This window comes from Ictalurus furcatus, chromosome 17 (genome assembly GCF_023375685.1).
Source record: "Ictalurus furcatus strain D&B chromosome 17, Billie_1.0, whole genome shotgun sequence".
Taxonomy (NCBI): domain Eukaryota; kingdom Metazoa; phylum Chordata; class Actinopteri; order Siluriformes; family Ictaluridae; genus Ictalurus; species Ictalurus furcatus.
In genome coordinates this window covers 418,126-431,746 of record NC_071271.1, presented here as the reverse complement: position 1 = coordinate 431,746, position 13,621 = coordinate 418,126, and the positions used below count along the sequence as shown (strand labels likewise).

The following is a 13,621-nucleotide window of genomic DNA, read 5'->3' as shown; positions in this document are numbered from 1 at the left end:
TTTCTATTCTTTTATTTAATATATAATATACAAAACTCTCTGACTCTATAGCATCCTGGATTGTGATAGTCTTTGAATGACATGAAGATGTCTTTAAGTATTGTGACCTCCTACACCAGCTCTCATGAGTCACTGAGACACAGTCAAGCCTGACTAGTCGTAACCAATAAAACCAAGAAACCTAGAAGCAAAGCCACGTGCTCAAAAGCATAAACCAGCACGAACACCAGGAACCGTGCAAAAAGACATGTCTTAGCTTTTGAAGGCCTAATAAAGATTGTGTGCAGTGAGGAACATGCCAGTAAGTGATGGAAATGTAAGTTCTAGCAAACAAACAGAACCTTCTGCACATCCTGAAACCTAGGGGAAATGATGTAAAGTCAAGGTTGTAGATCATGCCAAAAGAACCTCAATTTAAATCCCTACCCAACTGCATTCACTATAAACTGAGATATGCAGAAATATGAACTACACACTCACCCAACAACAAACCAGGCAACTACGTGTGAAAAGCTGGCTCTGTTTTGTTTTGTTTTTACCCATGAAACCCGCTAGAAGTTTTTACAGCATTGGATGTCCCAAGAACTAAACTTCACCATGAAACCCAATTTTACGCAATAGCCCTTCCTCTATTCAAAGCCAACTTGTCGGTTTACAGGGACATTTTGCGATTGTGTGTGTATTTACATCATCAACAATGTCCCCTTTGCATTGCATCTGAAGATGATGAAGCATGTACACTCATGTTTAGTCATAAACAGTGCCTTACACACATAGCTGCTCCATGGTGGGGTAGATCCCAGAAGACAGAAGGCACAAGAGTCCATAAAGCTGCTCAGTGTTTAGACTGAGAAACAGTCAGTCATTTTGGAAGACATAGGCGTCAATGAGACAACATTCAGCCTGCAAAATTTGGCAAAACTTGTTGCTTCATCACAATTACCTAATAAGCAGTTCCCACAGGCCACCTCTACGGAATTATGTTTAATGTAGATGGGTGCATGCCTAAATCAATTTGGGCATGCATCTTTATTTACCTCCATTACCAATTTCCACCAAGTACCCAAGAGCGCTCATCTGGCTGCGGGCATTTCTTCTAAAGACCTACAACACCTTCAGCAGAAACTCTGGCACTGCTCTAAACACCAAACATTGTGTTGTACTTGCATCAGGGGTAAGATGAGCAGTACAGGGTCACTGAGGGACTTGAACCTTAAAGAATGAGAGAAGCCAAGCCTTTCAAGTCTTTGAAAAAAATTCAGACGATCTTACGCAAGTTATGACCTACTGACGCCAACAGAAAGTCCGATGTGCAGAGACACCCTTACAGATCAGCCAAAATGTGCTTCTTGCTGACTACATGAAAATGTATAAATATAATTCACAGTGCAGGATAAAGGATGTAAGTCCTGTCCACTGTGGAAACACTGTCACTCGTTTGTGTAACTACTAACAGATGGTAGACATGCTCCTCTGTTCACGGCTTCAGGATCTATGTGTCCGGGAATACATGGCAAACAGCGCAGTTTCTACCAGACTCTGGCAATGGGGTCTGGACAAACCGAGCCTGGATCATAAGGCCTAAATGCTTTCATCATTCAGAGTGCTGTCTGTCAAAGTTCTGCACATGTCTACTTCACTACTGTGGGTGGAGTAACAACTACACCAGAGTGTTAAGAGATGCATTTGTCAAGGCATGACAGTGCAGAAATGAACATTTTGCATTTCACAGTGTTGCACAGCTGCTGTAGTGCCACATCTGGTGTTAAACGAGCTTAAGCGTGCAGAGATAATGGGGCAAGTTCTCTAAGAACCTGCTAAAGTCACGTCAAACATGACCGTCATCTACAACAGAGCATCTCAAGCTATTTGTGCCAAAGACAGCTTTGGCGTAAAATAAAGTATGTCATGAACATTATTTAAAAATGTAAAATATATGTTATTGTGCTGAATTATTTGAGCCATACAGCTTGCTATACCTGAACTTTCCTCTAACAGAAAACACCAGCAAATCAACTACTCTCATTATCGATTAGTTAAGCTGCACACGGGACAGGGTGTGTTTACTTGTTGCGTTACTTCTGTTCCAAAAACACGCATCGGAGAGTACAAACCAACCTTGTGTCCCAAATGACGTACTATGCACTAACATTATGCACTTACACTGTGTACTCTATCATCTACTGTATGAGTTTTAGAAAGGTAGTGTCGTGTCAAATGGAACACTAATATTTTGTTTTTTACTAACTGGACGTATAAACCGTTTCCCGGTCGATGGCACATGACATCAAACACACGTAATGTGATGCCGCTAGCTTCAGCGGAATACCCAGAGTCAATGACAATGACGTTCTTCAGTTTACTGTTTATGTCAACGTTACCTTTTATTCCCAACATGATCACCATGTAGTCACCATCAGACGGAGGCGAAATCATCACGTGACATCAAAAAAGTGTGCGACCTCCGAGTCCTCTGAGGCAGGGGGGCATTTTATATTAAATGCAGTAAATTAAATTGTAATCTGTAAACTTTACAAACTGGAGCATGTGTAGCACGGAAGCACGACGGTGATGCACGAGCACAAACTTATGTTTATATCGAAAATATTCCTGTGTGCAAGGGCTTGGGGAAATTGGTGCGAGTTGCTTAAGAGTTCAGTTTATTGTCATTATATATGCTGTATATGTTGCGCTTGAAGTGTAAATACTGTTGTTTATTATAACTGGAGCGATCAGTTAGTAACGAGGCCGCGTTGCTCCTCACTTTCAGCGCAGACGCGGTGATGAACAGTGGGAGCACTGTAAGAGCTGTAATTTTAAATTAAAACGGTATGATCAACGTAAACATAAGTGAAACAATATGTCTAAAGGCAGTGAGTAACAGAAACCGTAAGGTGATATTTTATTATTAATCTACTACTGTAGTTGTAGGGGTTTCCCCTCATCCAATTAAGCGGTAAAATAACCGGTCGATTAATCGATTATGAAAAATAATCGTTAGTTGCAGCACTAATGTAATCAAAAAAGATAAATCTAACTGGTAGGATTAATCAGTGACTTAACCAACCAGCAGGTCAGATGGACAAAGTGTCACGGCACAGTTTAAGGCAAAGGTTTGATAATGAGTCTTTATTGATCACATATACATTAAAGCACAGTGAAATTATTTTCTTCACATACCCCAGCATGTCAGATTGCAGGGTCAGCGCCCCCTGGAGTAGAGAGTTAAGGGCCTTGCTCAAGGGCCCAACAGTGGCAGCTTGGCAGTGCTGGGGCTTGAACCCCCGACCTTCTGATCAGTAACCCAGGATGTTTCAAAAAGTCTTTAATCAGCTATGGGTTTTATTTTGCTTACACAGCTACTGAAGGCCTAAAAAAAGTCACGTTAGTCTGAAAACTTTGCACTACACTGCAGTTCTGACTGAAACGTAATGCAGTCATTGTAACGACGGCAGATCGGTGGATCAGTGGGGAAAGTTAGTAAGGCTGAAATGTCAGGAGTGTCAGAGAACCTTGCTGGTCTCTAGAACAAGATCTTTAACCCTTCTCATTTATTTACTGGAGAAGAATTAATGAATGTAAGTTGTTTATACTGGTCAGGGTGGCGATGGATCTCAGGAATACACCCTGGATGGAATGCCAGTCCATCACAGACCACCTTACTGACACACACACACACACACACACACACACACACCCAGAGGCCATTAAGTGCTCAAAATACCAGTGGATCCAGAGTGTTTTCCAGGAACACTATGAGCCAGATGGAAATACACCCTGAATGAGATGCCAGTACATCACAGAGCATTTTGTATTCTCTTATTCTCACTGGATTGGGGGCCTTTAAAAATAAGTATAGCCACCCAGTATATATTTTGTGTCAAGGGTTTGGTTAAAGAGGGAGAAGAAAGAACAAAACCTCTCAGACCAGATGAACTTTGGTAATTACTGTTAATTACTTTAAAATGGCAATTATATTAGATGTTTGGTCGTTAGCCAGTCCTTTACAATTGCATTAAAAACATTTTAGATTTCACAAAAACACCTCCAAAGTGCAACTCTCCGTTACTTCAGACCCGGGACTCTCGCTGTAGTGTTAGTATAATCATTAAACCCAGAGATACTAGATAGGGTCCAAAATCACTAGTTTGAGGTATATGTGGAGCAAAGGATAAGATCTGTCATTCCTTCCGCCTCTTACACCTTTGCTCAGAACATCTCAAACATCTTTACACATGTACACAAGCTCAGAATGTGTAGCAAGTACTTATTAACTTCTGAGGACTCTTTCCTGTGATAATGCATTTGTATTTCAGTAGAACAGGAACCATTAAACTAACCCAAACTGAGTGGTCAGATACCGAGTTGTCCAAATCTTACACACACACACACACACACACACACACACACACACAGACACATACACACACACTCAGAGGGAAATTCCCAAATCCTGATGACTACGCACAACTTCAGCTGTTTCTTCAGTGCTGACACAGGAAACTGTTTTCCTTCATTTCCTCTCACACAGAGGACACAATTGAAGGGCACTTTATTTAATCTAAAAAAAATAAAATAAAAAAAGCTTCATCATGGTGACAGTTTTTGTAAATTCACACAGGATTCAGGGCTCTACAGTGCGACCATTTCACCTGCGACTGAACAGTATTTTGTGCGACTGTGAATAAATATTTATTCGCACCGGTGCGAGTGACCTGTTCAGAGTTGTATAATACAATCGTAATAAAAACTACATGAAGTCCAAAATGCATCTACACCGCACAACAGTTACTTTCACACTGCTTTTCATCTCCTCAGTCAACCGAACAAGTGTGGAAATACTGCAGAGAAACCATTATGATGACGAGTAACACTGGACATCATCTGCTTCAACTTCCCAATCTCACAAACCGACATCTTTTATTGATCACGCAAAATGACCTGAAACTGCAACTGTGACCTGCTCGTGTAGACACAGCAGCATCGGACGGAGTAAATGAATAATAATGCTAACGCTACAAGGTGGGGTTTAATTCAAATTTCTTTATTAAATAATTCTGCACAAATATTAAATCAAGAGTAGCAACTGTTCAGTGTGTAAACATACAGTACACTGCTTCTCTTCCTTCACTAATTCTAATACACAGTGCATTCACTTCATTTAAACTCACGGTTGCCAGATATCACTAGAAAGGTCAACTCCAGTTTCCATGTTTTGATTTAACCCCCCCAAAAAACACAATATTATCAGCAGACATGGCAACACTGTACTGGGGGAACCGATCTAAAAGGAACAACTGATAAACAAAAATAAAACTAATAAAATGTAAAGACAGAAAATGTGCTTAGTTATAAATAAAGCATTTAATACAAAAATAGATATTATAATAACTTCATAAAATATAAATAAAATGAGAAATGAAATAATGTTTAATTACTATGGGTTGCATTTATTATCAATTTGACATTAAGCTTAGTTCGCTAATTTTTGTCTTAGTCTACTTTTAAATTTTATTTAAAATAAATATTTTATGCTTGTTTATTTATCAATTAACCAACAGTATTCCTCATTGCCATTATTTTAATTCAATTAACAGTGACCATGAGCAGAGAGCTTACATTTAACTGTTTATGACAGACCTCCTGATTAAAGCTAAACAAAAAAAGACTGGGATCTGGATCGGTTTCGGTCGTAAAAATCCTGATCGGTGCGTCCCTAACGAGCACCATTAAACTAAAGCGCTTTGCATCTGACAGGTAAATGAACTCACCCAATCACATCCTATATGAGATTATTCAGATATCTACACAATACACACAGAGCGGTTCGAGAACTGACTCCAGCCCAGGAGCAGACTTCAAACACTGAACATTGATGTTGATGTTTATTGTATTTGTTTACAAGGTGAACAGGTTAACGGTTGTTTTTTTGCATACAGTCTGTAAAATGAACTGAAAATATTACATTTAGTTTATCAGAAGGTAAATTAATGTGTCATGGCTCACACGATGTTCCTAAATTCTGTCATAATTGACCAGCTCAAGTTTTCTCATGCCTACTTGTGTGTTATATTGTGGCACATTAATGTTACCATCTCTAAAAAAACAAAAACAAACTAAACTTCAACCGTGCTCCTAAATTTTTGTAATTAGAAACAAATTGTTACCGTAAAGGCCTGGGATTACATTGTGATTATATCTCTCTCTCACAATGTACGAGGGGAGACACACAAATTCCAGGAATTATAATAAAAAAATTGTAAAAACTACCATTTAAAACTTACAGTATTTCTCCTTTAATCCCCTTCAAAATACTCTCCTTATGATGCTATACACATATCCCAGTGTTTCTCCCATTCCTAGAAACATTTCCTGTAGTCATATTTTGTCATGTCTAGAGCTTCCTGCTTTCTTTTTTGGATTTACTCCACGGTGTTGAATCTTTTTCCCTTCAGTCTTATTTCTAATTTCAGAAACAAAAAGAAGTGGTATGGAGCGAGATCTGATGAATACGGTGGATGTGAAGAGATAACAGCATTTTCCTCACCCGCCCCGTATAGAACTTCCTAAATTATAATAACAGTGTTAACTAGCATTAATGCTGAATACACACATTCAATCATCACACTCCTTTATTAAAATGACCTCGGTGTGTGTGTGTGTGTGTGTGTGTGTGTATGTCTGTGTAAACTCTATCTTTGTGCTACTAGAGATCACAAGGTCCTCAAAAGGCAACAATCATAAAAAATAAAAATAAAAATCTACCTAAAAAGAGATAATGTTACAGGAAACAGACCTAAAGCTGAGAATAAATCATTAAACAAGGTCATGGGGACTCACTTTGAGACAATCAAATCAAATAAAAATTTCCCAGTCCGACAGAGATTACCAAATTAACAGAACCTGAGCTGTAGCTTCTAAAGACTTACACAACATTCCTGCTGAGCGTAAAGACTAATTCCCTGTTTATACTAGTGCTTTTTCGTTTTAAAATGCATAACTGTTGCTACGGTTACGCCTGTCCTCTACACTACTCCGGGACTTTTGGAAATGACTTTCATTTTAAAACGAAAAGGCACTAGTGTAAACAGGGCCTAAAACAGAGCCGTGTTAAGGCACAAGGTGTAGTCCTGATTCACAGTTAATGAACCTGTGCATCTGTAAACTTTCACACTTATCAGTGCTAAAATACACTGCTAGCTCTGATGAAGTAAACTTCCTTTAAGAGTCATGAAACCTCCCTCTTTCAGCTCAAGTCTACCTCGCAATGTTTTTGAAAAGTGCAGCTTAAATAGGCATGGACGGCTGTGCGAAGAAGGGAGGGGGAGTGGGCGTGGCAGGGAAAGGCAGAGGAGAAAAGCTGAATAGTGACAAAGTTTACAGATTTCTCTCCATCTGAATCCCCCTGAATCCCCTAAATGGAGACAGTGCAGGCCTTACGCCCTGTCTATTTGGATCATTATCCCTGGCGTGACCATGGAGGAAAACGTAACAAAACCAGAGGCAGCGCGGATGAGAGAAATGTTGAAATGCTAGTTAGCTAATAGGCTCGAGCTTTTCACGAATAAAAGGCAAAGGCTCTTCCCTTCAACACGGACTCTCATTGTATAGCTTTGCACACGACGTCCTGCGAGCTTTAAGTGGTTTAATTAGCTCAAAAGGCAAGTAAAACTGTTATGGTTAAAATTAGACACATACCTCATTTGAAGGGATAGAAAAGTCCTCGGGACCGAGTACCATATCATTGTGTAGACGCAAACTGCTTTCATGAGCAAGTCTGAAATCCACCTTTCTCCAATTCTCATAGCTGTCCCGAAAAAACTCTTGAACTCTTACACCACTGAAACAAACACCTCCGACCCATTTGAACGCCTCTCTCATCTACTACATCTGTAGGAAAGCACCACGTGCTGTCAGGAATAATTAAGAGACCGCATCTTCTCAGAGGATAAGAACACGCAGGCTCATGAATAATTATGAGACATCGACAAGTCATCGAAGTACTATAGTACATTGCCACGTCACCGCCTGTGACCGAGATTTGGCAACATACCTCAGAACATGTAGTTTAGTGTTTCATGACGCTTTAAGAGTTAAATGACCCTTGGTGGTAATTCAAGGCTGCGATTTGTGAAGAAATCAGAGGGTTAGGGGAAATAATGACGAACTTTAATAAAAACAATTCCTGAACTTGAACTTAACCACTGCATCTGCAGGAATTTTTGAATCAATTTATTACAACTTAATTCATCAAGTAGCGTGATATTTTCACCCTCATGCCTTGTCCTTTGCTCATGTGGACCCACAAGGGATGCGATCATACACAACAAAACAAAAAGGTTTTAATTTAACATTCCAGAATTAAATCCCCCTTTAAATCCCTGGTCCATGAACAGCAGGCTTTTTGTGAGGGTTCTGTAAAATACGACCATATACTGCTCAGGGATATATAGACCAGAGGGGGGCAAATCCCTCCCGGCAAACCTCACCCTGCACATGATGATTACTGATAAGTGTCATGTTCAGTGGGGCTTTTCCTCTGGATACTGTGGAACAATTGCTAATTCAGTATATATCTAGAAGTAAAGTTATACACTGGTTGAGACACAGGGAGGAGGGAAGTGTCCTGTTTAAATCAACAGTCTGGTTTTGTGTAGAATCTTAAAAACAAGGGTTTAGACCACAAAACCGCAAATAAAGAGGCATTACAACCAGAAAGACTGGCCTCTTTTTTCCAATTTAAAAAGGAGAAAACAGGCCAGTAAACATATGTGCACAGTGTCCGACTGTGCTGGAGTTTATGCGCATACACACAGACAGACAAACACCCCACACACACTCACAGACACGCACACAATCAATGGAAAAATCTAATAACACAATTACATAAACATCATCTCCACCCATTCATCTGGACCTGTGACTCAGAAAAAGTCCCACATCGCCACACTCATGCTGCATACGGTCTCAAAACTATTCTATAAAAATAAGAAATGCTTAAGTCTTAATTCATTCTTATCATTTAATAAAGGGAAACCTGCAGTACAATATAAATCATTGACTACGTTTACATGGACAGCAGTAATGTAATTATTGACCTTACTCTGAGTAAGATAATAATGTGATTAAGGTGTTTACATGAGTCACTTTTAGAATACTCCTTTCATGTTCCCGTTTGACATGTATAGAAAATAATTAGATTAACGGCACACGTCATTACGTCACCGCGCCACGCCGTCCGACGTCCCTCCAGAATTTCACGTATCGACATACAGTTGGTCTTCGTTATGGTACCATATACAGTTTTGGGTGTTTTTATTTAATTTTTTTACGAACGCTTTAAGTGCAGTTAATTATTTGTCATGCTGTACGTGCTAATAGACGACTGCTTGAGGCCGTGGGCTTGCGTCTCAAACCGTGTACTTGCTGTCTATATAGTAGCCGAGATACATGTATTTTTCCCCACTACAGGCCTATAGTAGGCAAGTATGCGGTTTGGGACGCAGCCGAACTCTCTTGTTTGCCGTAAAATGTTGAGAACTGCCGTGTGTGTACGTGTCCTGTCGCAAAATGCGGTGAAAACTCTCACACGACGTTCATAATGTGATTAAGGTGTTTACATGTCTGTAATACACGTCCATAATGCGACTAAAACAGCAGTACTCCACCTGTCTTAATTCGATTAGAGCTTAATTCAAGTATGGCCTTAATTAGATTAAGGTAAGTAAAAATTGCTGTTTACATGGTAGTTTCTTAATCAATGTATGGTCTTAATCGGGTTAAGAGTGGATTATTGTTGGAAAGTCAACTCATTCTGGCAACATAACATATAAATAATACATTTTAATATAGCCGCAAGCAGCAATGGCGGATTCCTCCTCAAGATTGCGGACCATTTCAAAATGGACATGGTAACGAAATGTATCGTACGGATACAACATTTCCACACATTTGGATCAGTGGCAGATTTGAAGTTCATTTTTGTAGTTTTCCACAAAAGATCACTGTAGAGAAAAATCCATCATGCGGACATTATGGGTTCTTAAGAGCTCTTTGTTCTGCATGAGCAGCAAGGCATGCATACCGGCCTGGCAGGGTTGAAATGCCATCATTTTGAATGTGTCAACTTTGAGGCGTGCCCTGTAGCGCCCCCTATACTCTGTTTATGTCCATGCTTTCTGAGAAGCGTAAGTCTAGTCTCTAGTTTCAATGTGTCACAGTAGAACAAAATTGACCAAAATTTACAAAACTGACCAAGCTTCATGGTTCTGGAGAAGAAGACTTACTGTTTCTGTTAGCATTAGCTGTGGCCAAATCAGCCACAGAATGTCTGCCTAACAGACAGTCAGCCCACACTGGCCAGAAAGCCATGGATACATGTGCATGGCCCCAAGCTCGCACACATGTAAAGGGCTTGAGGAGTCAGTGAGAATTTTGGAGAGCGCTCAGACTGTGGGATCCACTGGCAGAGTGCACTAGCGTTTAACCGAGCATGCATCTTTCAGATATTCACAATAAAATCTATTTTCAGCTTACATTCACCCATTTCTCAGATTTGTTACTCAACATGGTCAAGAGTCTTCATACGAACTGGTGACTGAATCGGAGTGTCCGATTTATGACTAGCGGATGTGTAAAGCATTATTTTAGCATTAGCGATAAATTATTATTCCTTTTAATGTCATTGTTTTTGGAGATATGAGGTTGCCATCATGCACTGGGGCAGTGATGGCTTGGCGGTTGAGGCTCTGGGTTACTGATCGGAAGGTCGGGGGTTCAAGCCCCAGCACTGCCAAACTGCCACTGTTGGGCCCTTGAACAAGGCCCTTAACCCTCTCTGCTCCAGGGGGTGCTGTATCATGGCTGACCCTGCGCTCTGACCCCAACTTCCTAACATGCACGGGTATGTGAAAAAAAGACTTTCACAGTGCTGTAATGTATATGTGATTAATAAAGACTCATTATCATTATCACATGGTAACATACTGTAGTGTCCTCTTTGTGTGAGGCACAGATCAAGTCCATAGGTTAATGATCCAGTGATTTCTGGACACTAGAAATATGTGCAATAGTTGTCAATATGTAAATTGTTCAGGCAATTTTTATTTGATACCTTATTGCTCATCACCCTATAGAAAGACACGTATCCCACACATATGTACCACAGTTCAAGTCACTCAGACCTACGGTTCATGAGGAGATTGTTGTTTTGGACAAATTTTTAATGTACTGGAAAATCTATCATGGCGGACTTTATGGGTCCCAATGGCTTTTTTGTTCCTCATAAGAAATAAGGAATGTATACCAATTTTCAGACATTTTGGACTTATGGGGCAGAAGGAAAATAACAGAGTTTGGGCGTGGCCTGTAGCGCCACCTATGGGCTCATGTGGGCCATTTGTGGTGTGGGAGTTACTCGTGGCCTGTAGTATTTTTATGCCAAATTGAAATGGTAGATGGTCTGCACTCATATAGCGCTTTTTTAACCTTAGCGGTTCCAAAGCACTTTACACTGATTCTCATTCACCCATTCACACACACACACTAGCACGCACACACGCACACACACACACCAGTGGTAGCAGAGCTGCCATGCTTTCGCTGTATGTTTCAGGTCATTATCCATCTGTACAGTGAGATGCCATCCTATCCGTTTTGCAGCATTTGACTGAATGTGAGCAGAAAGTATAGCTCTGTATGATTCAGAATTCATCCTGCTACTTCCATCAGCATTCACATATTCAATAAACACAGGTGATCCAGTTCCATACATGCCCATGCCATAACACTTCCTCCACATGTTTGACAGATCATGTGGTATGCTATGGATCATGAGCTGCTCTTTTCCTTCTCCATACTCTAACCTTCCCATCCTTCTAGTTCAAGCGTCAGAGGTTTTTTTAGCGGAGTCTAATATGGCCTTTCTCTATTTGAATGTTACCAGTGGTGTGCACCTTGAGGTAAACAGGTATCTCCGGAATGGAAAGATCTTTAAATGAAGGTATCTCCTGATTGTAGACTTATTCAACTCAACCCAATTTATTTATATCGCACAATTAAAACCAAAAGTTGACCAAAGTGCTTCACAACCAGAAAATTAAAGAACAGACAACTAAAGAACACACAACAGCACTACAAACTCAACAGAAACTGCATATACAAAGTGCGATCAATATCAGAACACACATCTCAGGATTCTCCCAATTCAAATGGCATATAATAATAATAATGTGTTTTAAGCTGAGACTTCAAAATCTCCACTGATGGGTCCAAGCGAATATAAAGCGTGAGATCATTCCATAATTTAGGAGCAAGTACAGAGAATGCTCGATCACCCTTCGACATTTGCTTAGATCGAGGTACAGCCGACAACAGACTTAGGACTTAGACTTAGGTCTTAGAATTTTTTTGTAGGTCTGTTTTGTTATTTCAGCCCGATGATGGCCTCCTTTGCTTGCATCAACACCTCTTTGGACCGCATATTGAGTTCCCATGAACAGCTCCCATGATCAAGTGCAAATTCACTGTAGCGAACTCCAGACCTTTTACCTCCTTAATCTGCCATGAAATAATGAGGAAACAGGCCATGAAACTGCTTATAAGTCAACTGTCCAATTACTTTTGAACCTGTGAAAACGGAGGGAAAATGGCTGTAATTCCTAAATGATGAATGCAATATCTGTTAAACCCATTGAATTAAAGCTGAACGTCTTCAAACACTTCAAATCACACACACCGATTGCCTCAGTTTCAGCACACTGTGCTCCACTGTGGTGGTGTACAGAGGCAAACTGATGAAAACTATGTCCCTGTCCAAATACTTATGGACCTGAATGTACAAATCTAATACATTTTGTAGACTTTGTTGTGTGTTACTGGTACTACTCTTGGCTCAAATTTCCAGTCCATTAAAATAAGATCTTATAACGCTTGAGAAGGTTTACCTAAAACTCATCCAGAAATTTAAGCAAAGGAGATACCAACATGTGTAAGTTTCCAAAGTGAACATGCCTGAAAACATCACAACGTTCTACACTGTCAACCAGAACAGTTTTGTTATAAACACATGAGACATACCACTTCTAAATAACAGCTTTAAATAACTGTGTAAGCACAAATCACGCACAAACTGCTCACATTAAAGCATTAAAAAGAAATATTTAATGGTAAATTTTCACAAACCGGTTAAGTATGGGAAGTAGTTGGTTTCCTGTCACTTTAAGCAGACCATGAAAGCTGCATCTTACAACATGCAACCCCTCGCTGTAACAACCATCAGCTTGTGCAACACACACACACACACACACACACGTTTCAGTAACTCATTTAATCACATTAAAAGGAACTAAAGTCTCACGTTAATCAATTACAGCTCTCTTCAAGGATCAACAGTTTTCACCGGACTTATTAAATTCAAACACTGGCTTGTAAAAGAGGAAGAGACTGCAGATAATAAATCAACAAATCAGCATTTTTGTAGATTAGACCAAACTCTATAGCTTCAAAACATAAAACGACGTAAACCTGAGACGGTTAAACACAAACACCTATCATTAGTCTTTGTATATTCTATAAACCTACAAAAAAAATGCATTTACTACTATTATTCTTATCCTTCTAT

The 13,621-nt window shown here is 39.9% G+C and overlaps 1 protein-coding gene across 5 annotated transcripts in view; it reads right to left on the bottom strand.

The window, feature by feature from the left end:
- LOC128621679 (arf-GAP with Rho-GAP domain, ANK repeat and PH domain-containing protein 1) overlaps positions 1-13,621 on the bottom strand; it is a 106,930-nt gene that overhangs the window by 86,595 nt on the left and 6,714 nt on the right. The window contains exon 1 of one of the 5 annotated variants that reach the window (XM_053647628.1): positions 13,183-13,621. This exon is cut by the window's right edge and continues 98 nt beyond it. The exons of the other annotated variants lie outside the window; for them this stretch is intronic. The gene's annotated coding sequence lies outside the window, so the exon portion shown is untranslated. The remainder of the gene's footprint in view (positions 1-13,182) is intronic. 5 annotated transcript variants of the gene reach the window in all.